The sequence below is a fragment of the Oncorhynchus keta genome, chromosome 21 (assembly GCF_023373465.1).
Source record: "Oncorhynchus keta strain PuntledgeMale-10-30-2019 chromosome 21, Oket_V2, whole genome shotgun sequence".
NCBI lineage: Eukaryota > Metazoa > Chordata > Actinopteri > Salmoniformes > Salmonidae > Oncorhynchus > Oncorhynchus keta.
Window position 1 is genome coordinate 21,264,328 of NC_068441.1, and position 19,332 is coordinate 21,283,659.

A 19,332-nucleotide genomic window follows, 5' to 3' on the forward strand; every position below is an offset into this window, starting at 1 on the left:
CCACCCAGAAGCATCACGTGGAGGACATGTGGAAAGATATCAGACCTGATCCAGGCCATCCATGTTGAGCACATCTCATGGGGGAAAGTGAGAAACTATTCAATCTGCATGTAAATCAGCTGAGCACAATTTTGTGCAGTGTCCTCAAGAGCAGTGTACTACCACCTAAACACACCAATCCTCTGATTTACCAGTCCTTGTCCAGCTCCAATCGTGAACATTAAAAACAGGGACCTGCCTTCTTGTCAAATATAAAGCCACAAAATCCAACAGGCAGTTCATGGGACTGGTAACAGATATAGACTGATGCAGTTGAAATCCAGTTCTTGAGGAGTAACGACCACACAGGATGTGTACATCTTGCCAGCCAATGAGGACAAGGGTTGGGTGGCAGCTGGTCAAGTGGTCCAGTCCATGACCTTTTGTGGACAACAGGCCTTCCGTGTTACTCAGTAGGTGGTTGATAAAAAAACATTTAATCTTTGAAATAAAACATCTATCATTAACGATCTAGAATGAAATTGCTAAAACTTTGTAAATTTGAGATAGAAGTGCAGTGTCATTTGCAGTTTCTTTTGGGACCCGTTCACGTCCATAACTCTAGTGTTGTGAAAATACTCAAATTTATATAACTTTTGAGGTGTGCAACCCTCAAACTCAATGAAAATAAAAAGGTATTCCAATAAAGAATTGTAAACGCATTTTTGGTTGGTTAATACCGGACCCACGAGTGCACTTTGATAGCCTATGCAATAACTGTTCAAGATGCTGGTTATTTATTGGTTCTTTGAGGTACATTGGGCCCTATGATTTCTGTGTTGCGGAAATCAATGACGGAATCTGGCCATAAAAATTGGATCAGCTGTAAAATGTGGAATATTGCAAAAAATGTTCCATAATTTGGCTGAAATTGATGTAAAAAAAAATCTAAAGCAGGCCTAAATATTGTAGTAACCTAAATGATTTCTTAATTTAAAGATTACAGACGAGCAGGCCTAGAGAAATAATTACGTTTTCAAATGAGGCGTTTTGAGAGAGCAGAGCAATACCAAAAGGACTATTACGAGTAGAGGTCGACCGATTAATCGAAATGGACGATTGATTAGGGCCGATTTTAAGTTCTTCATAACAATCGGTAATCGGCATTTTTGGACACCGATTGTGGCCGATTTGAAAAAAAAAAATGTTTTACCTGTATTTACCTCGGCAAGTCAGTTAAGAACATATTCTTATTTTCAATGATGGCCTAGGAACGGTGGGTTAACTGCCTTGTTCAGGGGTAGAGCGCCAGATTTTTTAACTTAGTCAGCTTGGGGATTCAATCGTGCAACCTTCCGGTTACGAGTCCAAAGCTCTAACCCCCTGCCTTACATTGCACTCCACGAGGAGCCTGCATGGCAGGCTGACTACCTGTTACGCGAGTGCAGCAAGAAGCCAAGGTAAGTTGCTACCTAGCATTAAACTTATCTTATAAAAAATTTAAAAAAAATCTACCTTAACAATCACTAGTTAAACTAGTAATATCAACCATGGGTAGTTGTTATCTAGCTTGTCCTGCGTTGCATAGAATCGATGCGGTGCCTGTTAATTTCTCATCGAATCACAGCCTACTTCGACAAACGGATGATCATTTAACAAGCGCATTCACGAAAAAAGCACTGTCGTTGCACCAATGTGTACCTAACCATAAACATCAATGCCTTTCGTTAAAATCAATACACAAGTGTTTTAAACCTGCATATTTAGTTAATATTGCCTGCCAACATGAATTTCTTTTAACTAGGGAAATTGTGTCACTTCTCTTGTGTTCCGTGCAAGCAGTCAGGGTATATGCAGCAGATTGGGCAGCCTGGCTCGTTGCGAACTGTGTGAAGGCCATTTATTCCTAACAAAGACAGTAAATAAATTTGCCAGAAATGTACATAATATCTAAGGTTGTACAGTGTAACAGCAATATTTAGACTTAGGGATGCCACCCGTTATATAAAATACGGAACGGTTCTGTAATTAACTGAAAGAAAAGTTGTTTTCGAAATGATCGTTTCCGGATTTGACCATATTAATGACCTACGGCTCGTATTTCTGTGTGTTATTATGTTGTAATTAAGTCTACGATTTGATAGAGCAGTCTGACTGAGCGGTGGTAGGCAGCAGCAGGCTCGTAAGCATTCATTCAAACAGCATTTTCCTGCGTTTGACAGCAGCTCTTCGCTGTGCTTCAAGCATTGAGCTGTTTATGACTTCAAGCCTATCAACTCCCGAGATTAGGCTAGTGTAACCGATGTGAAATGGCTAGCTAGTTAGCGGGGTGCACGCTAATAGCGTTTGAATCGGTGACGTCACTCGCTCCGAGACCTTGACGTAGTTGTTCCCCTTGCTCTGCAAGGGATGTGGCAATTTTGGAGCAATGGATAACGATGCTTTGAGAGTGGCTGTTTTCAATGTATTCCTGGTTCGAGCCCAGGTAGGGGCGAGGAGAGGGACGGAAGCTATACTGTTACACTGGCAATACTAAAGAGCCTATAAGATCATCCAAGTGTCAAAGGTACATGAAATACAAATTAGAGAAATAGTCCTATAATAACTACAACCTAAAACTAATTACCTGGGAATATTGAAGACTCATGTTAAAAAAGGAACCACCAGTTCTCATGTTCTGAGGAAGTAACTTAAAATGTAGCTTTTTTTTTTTTTTTTACATGGCACATATTGCACTTTTACTTTCTTCTCCAACACATTGTTTTTGCATTATTTAAACCAAATTCAACATGTTTCATTATTTATTTGTGGCCAAATTGATTTTATTGATGTATTAACTTCTTGACACTACCAATAACTGTAGCGGGATATTTTCATCTGCAACCACTGAAAAGCATAGCGCAACAGTCAAATAATATTACTAGAAAATATTCATATTCATTAAATCACAAGTGCAATATTTTTAAATGTAACCTGTTACTCCTACCCCCTACTTTTTCGAACATTCTGTTAAATCGCGCAACATTTCAGCGCCCTGCTACTCATGCCAGGAATATAGTATATGCATATGATTAGTATGTGTGGATAGAAAACACTCAGACGTTTATAAAACTGGTTAAATCACGGCTGTGACTAACAGAACGTGCGTTTCATCGAAAAGTGCAGGAAAATCTGATCACTGAAAATGGGAAAATATATCCATGCGCCACTTCAACCCATTGTTAAACGTGAACCACATTAAATGGGGCCGAGGTTGCAATACCTACAGCTTCAACACGATGTCAGTCTTTTCATTTGCCTACGATTTGTTTCTTGGTCAAACAGACACAAGGCAGCGCAGTTCTTCCGGTCTCCGACCTGATATTTTGGTTGAGATTTACCCGGACATTATTTCCAGACGTACAGCTATAGAATATACATCGCCTCGTGATCAATTTGATCGCGTATTAACGTTTACTAATACCTAAAGTTGCATTACAAAAGTATTTCGAAGTGTTTTGTGAAAGTTTATCGTCGACTTTTTGAATTTTAAAAAAATGACGTTACGTTATAAAACGCTATATTTTTCCTTGATCACAGTCTTCATAGATCAATATGTAGGCTATATATGGACCGATTTAATCGAAAAAAAGACCCAATAGTGATTATGGGACATCTAGGAGTGCCAACAAAGCAGATGGTCAAAGGTAATGAATGTTTTATATTTTATTTGTGCGTTGTGTAGCGCAGACTATGCTAATTATTTGGTTTACGTCCCCTGCGGGTCTTTTGGGGTGTTACATGCTATCAGATAATAGCTTCTCATGCTTTCGCCGAAAAGCATTTTTTGTTGCCTGGATTCACAACGAGTGTAGCTTTAATTCAGTACCCTGCATGTGTATTTTAATGAACGTTTGAGTTTTAACGAGTGCTATTAGCATTTAGCGTAACGCATTTGCATTTCCAGATGTCTAGATGGGACGCCTGCGTGTCAGGTAGGAGCAAGAGGTTAAATCACCCTGTCGTCTCAGATTTCAAATTATGCTTGGTCACGAAAATCAGAAAAGCAATCAAATGAACCATTTACCTTTGATGATCTTCGAATGTTTTCACTCACGAGACTCCCAGTTACACAGCAAATGTTCCTTTTGTTCCAGAAAGATTATTTTTATACCCAAAATACCGAAGTTTCTTTGTTGCGTTATGTTCAGAAATCCACAGGGCAAAGCGGTCACGACAACTCAGACGGAAATTCCAAATAGTATTCATAATGTCCACAGAAACATGTCAAACGTTTTTTTATAATCATTCCTCGGGTAGTTTTTAAAATATATATTTGAAAATATATCAACCGATGGTGTAGCTTTTTCCATAACAGCTGGAGGAACAATGGCTGCTTTACTCAATTGCGCACAAACTCACTCAGAGCCCCCACCTCTCCACTTACGCAATGTGATCCTTCACGCTCATTTTTTCAAAATAAAAGCCTGAAACTATGTCTAAAGACTGTTGACACCTTAGGGAAGCCACAGAAAGAGGAATCTGGTTGATATCCCTTTAAATAGAGGACAGGCATGCATAGGAGCACAGCGGTTTCAAAATAAGAGGCTCTTCCTGATTGGATTATCCTCAGGCTTTCACCTGCAATATCAGTTCTGTTATACCCACAGACAACATTTTTACAGTTTGGGAAACAGTGTTTTCTATCATAATCTGTCAATTTTATGCATATTCTAGCATCTGGTCATGACAAATAGGCCGTTTACTTTGGGAACGTTATTTTTCCAAACATAAAAATAGTGCCCCCTTAATTAAAGAGGTTAAGTTAAAGTAAAAGTCAATTCAGTATGGTTGTAATTGCCGTTATTACAAATAAACAAAAACAATGGGCCAATTAATCGGTATCGGCTTTTTTTGGTCCTCCAATAATCTGTATCGGCGTTGAAAAAAAAAAATCAGTCTGTCGTCCTCTAATTACAAGTCAGTCAATAAGCTGTTTGCAAATTGTCATCATACTATTGGTTGGACCTGTAAAAATACATGTGATGACCACTTAAAGTCTAAAGCCCACATGAAGAACAAGGAAAAGCACCGTCTTAGCCAGAGCATGCCTCTTCAAACGACCATTACTAGTGCAAGCGCAACTGCAGATTCAAGACGAGAATTTATTCAGGCTGTGTACACCGAGTCTGATATTCCCTTAGAAAAGATAAGAAAGCTACGGCCGTTTCTAGTGAAGCATTGCAAACAGGGAGTGTTGGCCAAAAATGAGAGCAGCCTCCATCAAACTCACCTGCCCATGTGTTCGACCAACACATGACTGCTGTTCTACAGAAGATCCGTTAGAAGTTGGCGGTGGTTGTGGACGAGACAGATGCAAGGGATTGTAGCATTCTAAACATAACTTAGCCTATTAATATACCGTTGCTATAGTCTACATTTACATTCTGCAATGTGAAATTGTCTGCACGCTAATTGCGATATTCCAAACGACAAGCTATCGTGGTGAAATATAGCGATGCATAAATGTCAGCAACTGGTCTGCCATCTCCATCTATCGCTATATCTATAGTGTTTACACTTGAAATGTAAATAAAATAACTTTGTTTTAACCTCTTTCATTGCATGTGTTGAAAACCAGTACTTTCTAGTGGACGCCATTTTCATGGACAGATGCAAAAACTCCACGTTTTCCCAAGCTATACTAGCCTCCCTCCACAGCAACGATCTGAACCTGAACAATGCCTGAGCAGTGATCACAGATAATGATGCTACTGCCTGAAGGCATACAAGGAGGTTCTGAAAGGAGTGATGCCCAACAGCGTCCATGTAACCCGTCTCTGTCATGTCATCAATCTGGTGGGTGAGACCTGGCAGCGCTACAAATACTTCTCTGAAGTTGCATCACGTATGACATAGATCTTATCGGTCTTCTTTAAGAAGCCTGGCAGAAAGAGGAAATGGGTGAGCTTCCTCATTATGAAGGAGTTCGTGCAGGCCAAAGCTCCTCCCGAAGCAGTGAGCTCCAGATGGAATAGCTGGTTTGAGGCAGTGAAGTACCATGCAGAGCATGTTCATCACTACAGAGCGTTTGTGTTGGCAGAAAAGTCATCATCCCAGGCAGTCACAAACATCCTCAGTCAGCTGGAAACAGAGGTGGTGGTGCAGGCCCTCCCTGTTAAGCTAACCTTCATCGCAGAGGGCTGCTCCAAACTGATGACAGCTCTGTCAATCCTGGAAGGAACCCACCGTCCCACAGCAGTGTCTGCATACAACGCCATGGAGGATCTAGACTCTTACCTAGTGAATGAAATTGGCAAAAACATTTGGGTATGCTGCCAAGACAGGTGAGCTATTGAGAAAGATGGGGATTGGAGACAGGAGGGAGGTGCTTGACCATCTCCATGATGCATTCCACTTGGCCTTCAAAGTTCTCAAAGCACTGTGACACACATCCAGTCAGAGGTCTACAGGCTGGCAAGGGTGTTCGATCCTAGACAGGTTTCACAGCCATGGAAAAGTAGATTGAAACCTACACACAATTGAAATCCATGGAAAGCCCATCAACAGAGCTCAGTGAAGAATGGATTGCCTCAGCTCTGTGTGTCCAGGGAGTCCTCACCTGTTTTGGAGCTTGCTGATTACTGGAGGAGCATGAGTGCAAGATTCCCAAGAGTTGCAATGCCCTACATCTACTTCCTAGTCAACTCAGTGGACTGAGGGGAGTATCAGCAAATACACAACTCCACTCATAGACAAGCAAGAGGCACTCACCGAGCTCAACACAAAGAGGCTGATAATCATGTACTTATAATGGAGAGGTCTGTGATAGATGGAAACCATAGATTTAGCCTATTGCTGCATAATTTGCCTAGTGAAGCACTTTATTTCACAAAAAAACAGTGAATGTACCATTGATTTTTTTTACACAAGTATAACTAAGTTTTGCCTATTGCTGGCTGCATTGTTGCCTAGATTACCACATTACTTTTTTCATTTATAATGAAACACTTATAAAACTCTGTATTGAAGCACTAGCCTTGATTTTAAAATGCAATGTGCAATGTGCAATGTTGTGTTGCATCAATACAAATGTACCGTTATATCTTAAGTTTTTCGGGCTAGGGGGCAGTACTCGGAAGTTTGAATGACTAAGGTACCCAAAGTAAACCACCTGTTCCTCAGGCCCAGAAGCTAGGATATGCATATATTGGTAGTATTGGATAGAAAACACTGTGCCTGTGAGTATAACAGAACAGATATAGCAGGTGAAAACCCTTTGAGAATCCATCCGGGATGCACCTGTACTGACTTCCTTTTTGTTGTTGAAGTGACACCATTTAAAATGCCTGTCTATGGGACAATCAAAGGAATACCTCCCAGATTGCAGTTCATAGGGCTTCCAGTCTTCAGAAAGAGTTTCAGGCTGTTTTTTTAAAAAATGAGCTAGAATGTAGTTTCTAGGTGGCTCACATTTTGGCTGTAGTATTGTGGCACGCGTGGATGAGCAATTGCACTTCGTTTATTTATCTCCATTAATGAACATACCATTCTATTATTTACATTTTAATGTTTATTTATATATTAGAGCACCTGAGGATTGATTAGAAACCTTGTTTGACTTGTTTGGACGAAGTGTATTGGTAACTTTTGGGATTCATTTGATATGCATTTTCAACGAGGGAAACCGGTGATATACTGAGTCAAGCACGCCAACTAACCTGACTTTGGGATATAAAGGACTTTATCAAACAAAAGGACAATTTCTTATGTAGCTGGGACCCTTGGGATTGCAAACAGAGAAAGGTATGTGATTTATTTTATTGCTTTTTCTGACTTTCGTGGCACCTCTGCTTGTTTGGAAAATGTTTGTAATGCTTTTGTACACGGGGCGCTGGACTCAAATAATAGCATGGTATGATTTCGCCATAAAGCCTTTTTGAATCAAAGTGGCTGGATTAACAAGAAGTTACGCTTTTAAACTATGTAAGACACTTGTATTTTCATGCATGTTTAATATTACGAATTTTGCATTTCACGCTCTGCAATTTCACCGGATGTTGGCCAGGTGGGACGCTAGCCCAAAGAGGTAAAATTGTTGATGTTTTATGAATTCACATTAGACACTGATGATAAAGTGTAAATCGTAAAACACAGAATTCAGAAAATTGTAAACAGATTTCATAGGGCCCAAGGTACACTGTATTTTCAGATACTACTTTCTAGTTATGATGAAGTTTGGTGAAGAAATCTTTAAAATAATAACACTCAATTTGCAGAGCGTCACATCCATTGTGCTTCGCCAAGCCTTCCTTTTAGCCTCTAGGGTATGTGGGACGCTAGTGTCCCATTTGGCCAAAATCCAGTGAGATTGCAGAGCGCCAAATTCAAGTACAGAAATGCTCATAAAAATTCAGAAAACAAAACATATTTTACATAGGTTTAAAGATTAACTTCTTGTTAATCCAACCACTGTGTCAGATTTATAAAATGCTTTTCGGCGTAAGCATACCTAGCCCAGAACATACCTAGCCGACAAATTATTACAAACAGTAACCAGCCAAGCAGAAGCGTTACAAAACTCACAAATAGAGATAAAAATTAATCCCTTACCTTTGATGATCTTCATATATTGGCAATCACAAGACCTTCATTTACTCAATAAATGTTCCATAAAGTCTCTTTATATCCAAAAACCTCAGTTTTTTTCACCTGTTTTCTTAAGTAATCCACAGGCTCAAATGCAGTCAAAACAGGTAGACAAAAATCCAAATTGTATTTGTAAAGTTCATAGAAACATGTCAAATGATTTTTATATTCAATCCTCAGGTTGTTTTTCGCCTAAATGATCTATAATATTTCAACCAGACACGTCGTCAATATAAAAGGTAAACAAGAAATGCACTCTCTCGAGGTTGCGCATGAAAAAGCTCTGCAACACGGTAGGGTCCACTCATTCAGACTGGTCTTACTCCCTCACAAGCCTGAAACAATTTATAAAGACGGTTGACATCTAGTGGAAGGCATAGGAACTGCAAATGGAGTCCTAAGTCAATGGATACTGTAATGGCATTGAATAGAAAACTACAAAACAACAAAAAAAAAACTACTTCCTGAAAGGATTTTTCTCAGGTTTTCACCTGCCAAATCAGTTCTGTTATACTCACACTATTTTAACAGTTTTGGAAACTTCAGAGTGTTTTCTATCCAAATCTACCAGTTATATGCATATCATATCTTCTGGGCCTGAGTAGCAGGCCGTTTAATTTGGGCATGCTTTTCATCCAAAATTCCAAATGCTGCCCCTTAACCTAGAGAGGTTAAAGTGTCTAGTAATATTTTACCCTAAGACTGAGATTTACTTTTGCCGATGTGTCTGTTCTCCAAAAAATGCCTGTCAATTTACGTGACATCCATTAACCATTACTTCAAAGTGGTATTACATAGAACTTGGTAATTGTGTGTACACTTCACCTATAAAAAAGGTTTAAAAAAAATAAAACATTCACATTTATGCATGATAAGTCAATTCTGTGAGACATCTGGTTTCTCATTGTGTGTGCAAATGTCACATCCATAACACTGAAATTGCCTACATGCAGCCAGGAGCATAGGAGAAAATGTTTTGTTTTTTTAAACATTATTTTGCTATTCAAACGTTTATTATTACGTTGACAGATCATTTGGCTGGCCAATAACAGACATCCAAAATTCCATGACCATCACAGTCCTAACAGAGAAGCCACAATTCCCTGTGAGGGTAGAAGGCCCCAGGCTCCAAAAGGGCTGCAACGGGCAGTAGCCCTCTCCCCACGATTATGGTTCCACTTCCAGGAACTGACACAGCCATTCATTTTTAGCATACAAATTTCAACATGCTGGTTATCGTCCAAACATTGAATAGCTACAAAAGTCTCTGGGGTAAACGATTAATTCAATGGTTAGGTGTCACTTTAATCCCTTACACTCTTAGAAAATGGCCTATATAAAAAAAATCTAACAATTTAAGATGTTTACTGAGTTACAGTTCATATAAGGATATCAGTCCATTGAAATAAATAAATTAGACCCTAATCTATGGATTTGACGACTGGGTATACAGATATGCATCTGTTGGTCACAGATTAAAAAATATATATATAAAAAAAAATGAGGCGTGGATTAGAAGATGCGTCAGTATCTGGTGTGACCATTTGCCTCACACAGCGTGACACATCTCCTTTGCATAGAGCTGATCAGGCTGTTGATTGTGGCCTGTGGAATGTTGTCCCACCCCTCTTCAATGCCTGTGTGAAGTTGCTGGATATTGGCGGTAACTGGTATCCCGAACATGCTCAAAGGGTGATATGTCTGGTGAGTATGTAGGCCATGGAAGAACTGGGACATTTTCAGCTTCCCGGAATTGTGTACAGATCCTTGCGACATGGGGCAGTGCATTATCATGCTGAAACATGAGGTGATGGCGGCAGATGAACGGCACGACAACGGGCCTCAGGATCTTGTCACGGTATCTCAGTACATTCAAATGTCCATAGAAATGGTTCAATTGTGTTTGTTGTCCGCCACGCACACCTCCAACTCAATCGAGTTTGCAGATGACAACAGTAGTAGGCCTGAATACCAACAACGAGACAGCCTAGAGTGGAGGGCCCTGGGAGTGTGGTGTCAGAAAAATAACCTCACTTAATGTTGAAAAAACAAAGCAGCTGATCGTGGACTCCAGGAAACAGCAGAGGGAGCATGCCCCTATCCACATTGACGAAACCACAGTAAAGCAGGTAGAAAGCTTCAAGTTCCTCGTCATACACATCACTGACAATGTGAAATGGTCCACCCACAGACAGTGTGGTGAAGAAGGCACAACAGTGCCTTCATGTTGTGGGGTGCTTTGCTGCAGGAGGGACTGGTGCACTTCACAAAATAGATGGCATCATGAGGTAGGGAAATTATGTGGATGTATTGAAGCAACATCTCAAGACATCAGTCAGGAAGTTAACATCTCTAGGATAGGGGGCAGCATTTGGAATTTTGGATGAAAAGCATGCCCAAATTCAACTGCCTGCTACTCATCCACAGAAGATACGATTGCATATTATTAGAAAACACTGACGTTTCTAAAACTGTTTGAATCATGTCTGAGTATAACATAACTTATTTGGCAGGAGAAACCTGAGGACAAACCATTCAGATTTTGTTTTTGTTTTGAGGTCACTCTTTTCAATGGGTTTTCATTCGGAATCCAGATTTCTAAGGAACCTTCTTGCAGTTCCTACCGCTTCCACTGGATGTCAACTTCTGACCCACTGGGAATGTGATGAAAGAAATAAAAGCTGAAATAAGAATCACTACTAATATTCTGACATTTCACATTCTTAAAACTAAGTGGTGATGCTAACTGACCTAAAACAGGGAATTTTACTAGGATTAAAATGTCAGGAATTGTGAAAAACTGAGTTTAAATGCATTTGGCTAAGGTATATGTAAACTTCCAACTTCAACTGTACATAGAGTTGATATCACTAGCCACTAATAATGTTTACATAATGTTGCTTTACTCATACATTAAACTGTATATTCTACTGTTTTAGTATATGCAACTCCAATATTTCTCATCCTAATATTTATAGAATTATTCTTTTTTTTAAACAACTTTTAGGTTGTGTGTATTGATGTGAATTGTTAGATATTACTGCATTGTTGGAGCTAGAAACAAGCATTTTGCTAGACCGGCAATAAAATCTGCGAAACATGTTTATGTGACATAAAATGTGATAGTTTATGCCTGCCCAAACCCCGCCACCATGGGGCACTCTATTGACAAAGTTGGCATCAGCAAACCGCTCGCCCACAACTCCATACACGTGGTCTGTGGTTGTGAGGTCGGTAGGACGTACTGCCAAATTATCTAAAAAGACATTGGAGGCAGCTTATGGTAGAGATTTGACCATTACGTTTTCTGGGAACTGCTCTGGTGGGCATTCCTGCAGTCGGCATGCCAATTGCACACTCCCTCAACTTGAGACATCTATTGTGTTGTGTGACAAAACTGCACAACAGAGGTTAGGCCACAGCTTCTCCAGACAAGGGAGTGGGGGGGGCTGGCAATGGGGGCAGAGGGACGCTAGATGGGTATGTGTGGAGCCTCCGCAGAGCTCTGTAGCAATGAGGATGAGCGACGAGTATAAGGGAGAAAGAGAGCGAGGGGGAGTGAGAGAAAGCAAGACAGTGTCATATTGCAAAGTGAGCAATAGAGTGAACGGGAGAGGGAGTGAACATAAACTAATGCACAGATGGACATCTTCCTTCCACACGCCAACAACCTGAGGATGAGGGGCTAACCATCCCTCTGTTCCAACACACACACACACACCAGCCTGATCAGGGTGTTTTCCTCCTACACTGGCTCCAAGCAGCTGGACACTGGCTGGGGTGATGTTGAGACAAAGTTAAAGAGTGATAGATAGGCATATGACCTAAACAGTGCTGTCAAGAACAGACAGTGTTGCCACATCTAGCCCCTCCAAGCCTACTGCGAGACTAATTTTTATTTTATTTCACCTTTATTTAACCAGGTAGGCAAGTTCAGAACAAATTCTCATTTACAATTGCGACCTGGCCAAGATAAAGCAAAGCATTTTGACACATACAACAACACAGAGTTACACATGGAGTAAAACAAACATACAGTCAATAATACAGTATAAACAAGTCTATATACGATGTGAGCAAATGAGGTGAGATAAGGGAGGTAAAGGCAAAAAAGGCCATGGTGGCAAAGTAAATACAATATAGCAAGTAAAACACAGGAATGGTAGATTTGCAGTGGAAGAATGTGCAAAGTAGAAATAAAAATAATGGGGTGCAAAATAAATACAGTAGGGAAAGAGGTAGTTGTTTGGGCTAAATTATAGGTGGACTACGTACAGGTGCAGTAATCTGTGAGCTGCTCTGACAGTTGGTGCTTACAGCTAGTGAGGGAGATAAGAGTTCCAGTTTCAGAGATTTTTGTAGTTAGTTCCAGTCATTGGCAGCAGAGAAGTGGAAGGAGAGGCGGACAAAGAAAGATTTGGTTTTGGGGGTGACTAGAGAGATATACCTGCTGGAGCGTGTGCTACAGGTGGGAGATGCTATGGTGACCAGCGAGCTGAGATAAGGGGGACTTTACCTAGCAGGGTCTAGTAGATGACATGGAGCCAGTGGGTTTGGCGACGAGTACGAAGCGAGGGCCAGCCAACGAGAGCGTACAGGTCGCAATGGTGGGTAGTATATGGGGCTTTGGTGACAAAACAGATTGCACTGTGATAGACTGCATCCAATTTGTTGAGTAGGGTATTGGAGGCTATTTTGTAAATGACAGCCAAAGTCGAGGATTGGTAGGATGGTCAGTTTTACAAGGGTATGTTTGGCAGCATGAGTGAAGGATGCTTTGTTGCAAAATAGGAAGCCAATTCTAGATTTAACTTTGGATTGGAGATGTTTGATATGGGTCTGGAAGGAGAGTTTACAGTCTAACCAGACACCTAAGTATTTGTAGTTATCCAGGTATTCTAAGTCAGAGCCGTACAGAGTAGTGATGTTGGACAGGCGGGCAGGTGCAGGTGAAGAGCATGCATTTAGTTTTACTTGTATTTAAGAGCAATTGGAGGCCACGGAAGGAGAGTTGTATGGCATTGAAGCTTGCCTGGAGGGTTGTTAAAACAGTGTCCAAAGAAGGGCCAGAAGTATACAGAATGGTGTCGTCTGCGTAGAGGTAGATCAGAGACTCACCAGCAGCAAGAGCGACATCATTGATGTATACAGAGAAGAGAGTCGGTCCAAGAATTGAACCCTGTGGCACCCCCATAGAGACTGCCAGAGGTCTGGACAGCAGACCCTCCGATTTGACACAATGAACTCTATCAGAGAAGTAGTTGTTGAACCAGGCGAGGCAATCATTTGAGAAACCAAGGCTGTTGAGTCTGCCGATGAGGATGTGGAGATTGACAGTCGAAAGCCTTGGCCAGATCAATGAATACGGCTGCACAGTAATGTTTCTTATCGATGGCGGTTAAGATATCGTTTAGGACCTTGAGCGTGGCTGAGGTGCACCCATGACCAGCTCTGAAACCAGATTGCATAGCAGAGAAGGTATGGTGAGATTCATAATGCTCTGTAATCTGTTGACTTGGCTTTCAAAGACCTTAGAAAGGCATGGTAGGATAGATATAGGTCTGTAGCAGTTTGGGTCAAGAGTGTCCCCCACTTTGAAGAGGGGGGATGACCACAGCTGCTTTCCAATCTTTGGGATTCTCAGACGACACGAAAGAGAGGTTGAACAGGCTAGTAATAGGGGTGGCAACAATTTCGGCAGATCATTTTAGAAAGAAAGGGTCCAGATTGTCTAGCCCGGCTGATTTGTAGGGGTCCAGATTTTGCAGCTCTTTCAGAACATCAGCTGAACGGATTTGGGAGGAGAAATGGGGAAGGCTTGGGCGAGTTGCTGTGGGGGGTGCAGTGCTGTTGACCGGGGTAGGAGTAGCCAGGTGGAAAGCATGGCCAGCTGTAGAAAAATGCTTATTGAAATTCTCAATTATGGTGGATTTATCAGTGGTGACAGTGTTTCCTATCTTCAGTGCAGTGGGTAGCTGGGAGGAGGTGTTCTTATTCTCCATGGACTTTACAGTGTCCCAGAACTTTTTTGAGTTCGTGTTGCAGGAAGCAAATTTCTGCTTGAAAAAGCTAACTAGCTAATGAACATGTTCAACCAACAGCTTGCTGGGTCTAAAATGGTGTCTCAACTTGTCACTATGTGTGACTCAACACGGTTAATATATAATTATGATGCTTCCTGATAGCAAGAGGACAAGAGGATGAGTGACGAGTGTATGGGTTTTCAATAAACAGCCACCACCTTCGTTGCATGTAGGCCCGTGAGAACATGGAATCACATCCCGATAGAGCTGGTCATACCATATGTTCCACACACCTCTCCAAAATGTTGTCATTTTCTGTTGGCCTCTGGCCTGTTGAAAGGAAACAACTTCAATAGTTGCCAACCAATACCTAGCAATGTGGACTTATCGCCTATGTGGACTCAGATTACACCGCTCTGTCAGTCAGCTACTTTCACTGCCTTGGTTGGCCTTGTTTCAGAGTGCTGGCTGGCCTACAAACAGAAATGAGTGGATTAAAGCTGATGCAATCATTATCACAACAGTAAAGTTGTGTCTCCATCTCCAAACACGCACACATGTGCCTAATGTTGAACTAATGCTAGGATGCCCAGATATTCCAAGAATGTCAATAGAAGATTCACCATCCCACCCCTTTGCAGATGCAGGGGTTCTCCCACCTAGGACACTTTTACAGAAGGGGCAGAGGGACACACAATGCAACTGTGCAATGACTTTCAGGGACTTTCCCATCTGGGTTTACAGTACAATGCTGTGCAGTATAGACTACCAAAAGCAGCTCTATCTGCAAGGCGGTGTCTGGTATTACACCGGATTTACTCACTCTGAAAGGCTTTAGTGATCTTTCACAGCCTCCCTGTTTCCTTCCTACAGCCTATGTAGAAAACACACTGACTCACGTACTGCTAGCCAACCCACATAGCCATACTTATTTTAAAGGTCTATGCCTTTTTCTGAATGTAACGTTAAGTCTGTCAATAAGTACAATACACCAAACAAATGAAATCAATGTACCACAAAGTCAGGAGTTTGGTTGAATTGCTTTTCTATCAGCACTGACTGAATGGCACTGTGGAAGGGGACAAAAAAACAAATCAGCTTTACACAACCATATACCCGATGTACCACTATCCATGTATTAACTAACCATGAGCTAACCAGCTAGCTAATTAAAGATGGCTCGTAGCTACTATTCCATGGACTAATCTATCGGTCTGACAATCCTAAAACATTGGTAGAGAAATGGTCAACAATCAAAATAATAACACTCCTAACTAGGTAACATTACACGCTACGTTGTCGTGAAATAATGGAAACATCTATGTGCTGGCTACCATCGTTCAATCATTCCTCCTGGCTTCCTCCTGGCAGTAACGTTAACTACCCTCCCAGGCGGTTTTAAGCAGAGAGCGACCATCGCCATTCTAGCTAGCACCCTAGCTAGCTAACAGCTAGTTGTAACAGTGTCAATCAACGATGAAGAAACACAGATTAACGTAACTTAATTGTTTTCATACAAACCCTGTCAGATCGATTGCTTTAAGTACATTAATCCACTAGCTCATTTAGATAACGTTAGCTATAAATTTCATTGAAAAAGTCTGATTAGCGTTGATTTAGCTAGTTAGTTTGGCAAGCGGCTTCCTTTCGCTAGTTTGCAGTAGCTACCATAGTAAACGATGTTAGATTGGCTACCAAGCGGATGCTGTTGTTGAATGAGATGACAAAAGCAAACATTTTATCTCCAATGAAGTAAACAACCAGATACCTACGTTGATAGTGACATGTTAGTTATAACACCGATAGTAACTAGCTACTTACTATAAGTGAATAAATAATTTATTAAAAATAGTCATTTTCCGTACCGTATCCTCTTTATTTGTGTCTCTGCGGCGGGCGTTGGCAGGTTCACGCTAGGGGCTTTCTAGTCAAAAGTGCAGGGGCACGTGCGTAGAACGTAATGCGTGAGATGTTAATAAGAAATCACTTATAGCTAAATTGATTGATTGACTCCAAATGATTTACATTTCAATAACAGTGAACATGAATATATTGCCTAATAAGAATAAGTACAATACCGGTATTATCTTACTCTGTGTTAATGCACATTAAGTTTTTTTTTGATGAGAAGACCTGACTTTTCCCTCTATTTGCAATCACCTGCAATAGTGATTGGGAGAATACGGACAGCTGTTTTCACAGTAATATTGCGTTCACACAATATCATTATTATTTTTACTCCACTACTCAAAGGACTGCAATACAATAGCATGCCGTTAGATGGCAGAGTACTATGTCAAAGATAACCAATATAGTGGTTTGAAAACAGATTGTGTCTTTGCTGTGAAGTGTCATCAAAAAATCTATTGGCCATTTAATCAGTGTCTGCCATATGGACAGATAAGCACGGAATTGTGACCAAAAGATCTTATAGAAAAATGGTTTTGTGTCAGCTACATTAAACACTTAGCTCTGACTGAGTTCCTGGAATAAGATGCAAAACGCATTCTAACACTGTCTCCCCTCTCAGGATTATGTCCTCAAACCGGTTACCTGACCATTATCCAACCAACACTTCTACAATCTGGGACACAATGACTGCAACATAAACTATTGTGTAAGGTTATACTGTTGATGTTTACAGTGTCTCTCTTGATAGTTCTTCTGATATGCTTGCTGATTGACAGAGGTCTATTACTAAGCCAATACTCAAAACACAGAGAGAGAGAGAGAGAGAGAGAGAGACCGCCAGAAAGAGATAGAGAGACAGAGAGAATAACCCATCCAAAATAAGAATTTTAACCAGAATATTTTATCTATATTTTATCTCCCTATGCAGTTTGATTTGGTTATCAAAATGTTTTATGACAAAAGGTGCCTTCATAATAAAAGTAAAATAAAATTAGTCCAGTAAGTGGCGGAAATGCAATTTTCCAGTCACACAGCGGAAGTAGGCCGCTGTGTTATTCATAGTTAGATAGAGGACTCATCTTTATATCTGTACCATTGTAGTGTCTGTGACAGCTGTACCATTGTAGTGTCTGTGACAGCTGTACCATTGTAGTGTCTGTGACAGCTGTACCATTGTAGTGTCTGTGACAGCTGTACCATTGTAGTGTCTGTGACAGCTGTACCATTGTAGTGTCTGTGACAGCTGTACCATTGTGGTGTCTGTGACAGCTGTACCATTGTAGTTTCTGTGACAGCTGTACCATTGTAGTTTCTGTGACAGCTGTACCATTGTAGTTTCTGTGACAGCTGTACCATTGTAGTGTCTGTGACAGCTGTACCATTGTAGTTTCTGTGACAGCTGTACCATTGTAGTTTCTGTGACAGCTGTACCATTGTAGTTTCTGTGACAGCTGTACCATTGTAGTTTCTGTGACAGCTGTACCATTGTAGTGTCTGTGACAGCTGTACCATTGTAGTTTCTGTGACAGCTGTACCATTGTAGTTTCTGTGACAGCTGTACCATTGTAGTTTCTGTGACAGCTGTACCATTGTAGTTTCTGTGACAGCTGTACCATTGTAGTTTCTGTGACAGCTGTACCATTGTAGTTTCTGTGACAGCTGTACCATTGTAGTGTCTGTGACAGCTGTACCATTGTAGTTTCTGTGACAGCTGTACCATTGTAGTGTCTGTGACAGCTGTACCATTGTAGTGTCTGTGACAGCTGTACCATTGTAGTGTCTGTGACAGCTGTACCATTGTAGTGTCTGTGACAGCTGTACCATTGTAGTGTCTGTGACAGCTGTACCATTGTAGTGTCTGTGACAGCTGTACCATTGTGGTGTCTGTGACAGCTGTACCATTGTAGTTTCTGTGACAGCTGTACCATTGTAGTTTCTGTGACAGCTGTACCATTGTAGTTTCTGTGACAGCTGTACCATTGTAGTGTCTGTGACAGCTGTACCATTGTGGTTTCTGTGACAGCTGTACCATTGTAGTTTCTGTGACAGCTGTACCATTGTAGTTTCTGTGACAGCTGTACCATTGTAGTTTCTGTGACAGCTGTACCATTGTAGTGTCTGTGACAGCTGTACCATTGTAGTTTCTGTGACAGCTGTACCATTGTAGTTTCTGTGACAGCTGTACCATTGTAGTTTCTGTGACAGCTGTACCATTGTAGTTTCTGTGACAGCTGTACCATTGTAGTGTCTGTGACAGCTGTACCATTGTAGTTTCTGTGACAGCTGTACCATTGTAGTGTCTGTGACAGCATGGGCAGTGGCATTGAGGCTATCTCCATTTTCAATTAGTCAATTTTCTTCTTCAAGATAGGCTGATCCCTCCTGATGACCCAGTTGGACAAGACTCCAACAGGGTCACCAGGAGGGATCAGCCAATGAAGTTGGAAGAGTTGACTAGATTAAAACGATGGAAGCCCTCAATGGCGCTGCCCATTTTAATTGGCCTTTTGGCCACTGGATGCCTCTATCATTCTCTATGGTGTTGATTACATCTGCACCACATGTTGTGCACCATATCAGTGATCGGTATATAATGACGAGATGCTCATGTCTCCTCCCTGAGTCGTTGTCCCAAAGGCGGGAAGACAGGCGAAAAGCTTAGGTCCAAAATAAAACCATAGAAACGCATTGGGTTTAATTTGGACAGATGTTGTCGAGAGCGAAACATATCGCTTCGTTTCTTCCTCCCTGACCATACATACCAAGGGTTTCCACTAGATAGCACAGCCAC

The 19,332-nt window shown here is 41.1% G+C and overlaps 1 protein-coding gene across 1 annotated transcript in view; it reads right to left on the bottom strand.

Moving 5' to 3' along the window:
* LOC118400245 (cell division control protein 42 homolog) overlaps positions 1–16,639 on the bottom strand; it is a 39,065-nt gene extending 22,426 nt beyond the window's left edge. Inside the window, exon 1 of the mRNA XM_035796906.2 lies at positions 16,496–16,639. The gene's annotated coding sequence lies outside the window, so the exon portion shown is untranslated. The remainder of the gene's footprint in view (positions 1–16,495) is intronic.
* Positions 16,640–19,332: the final 2,693 nt, after the last annotated feature.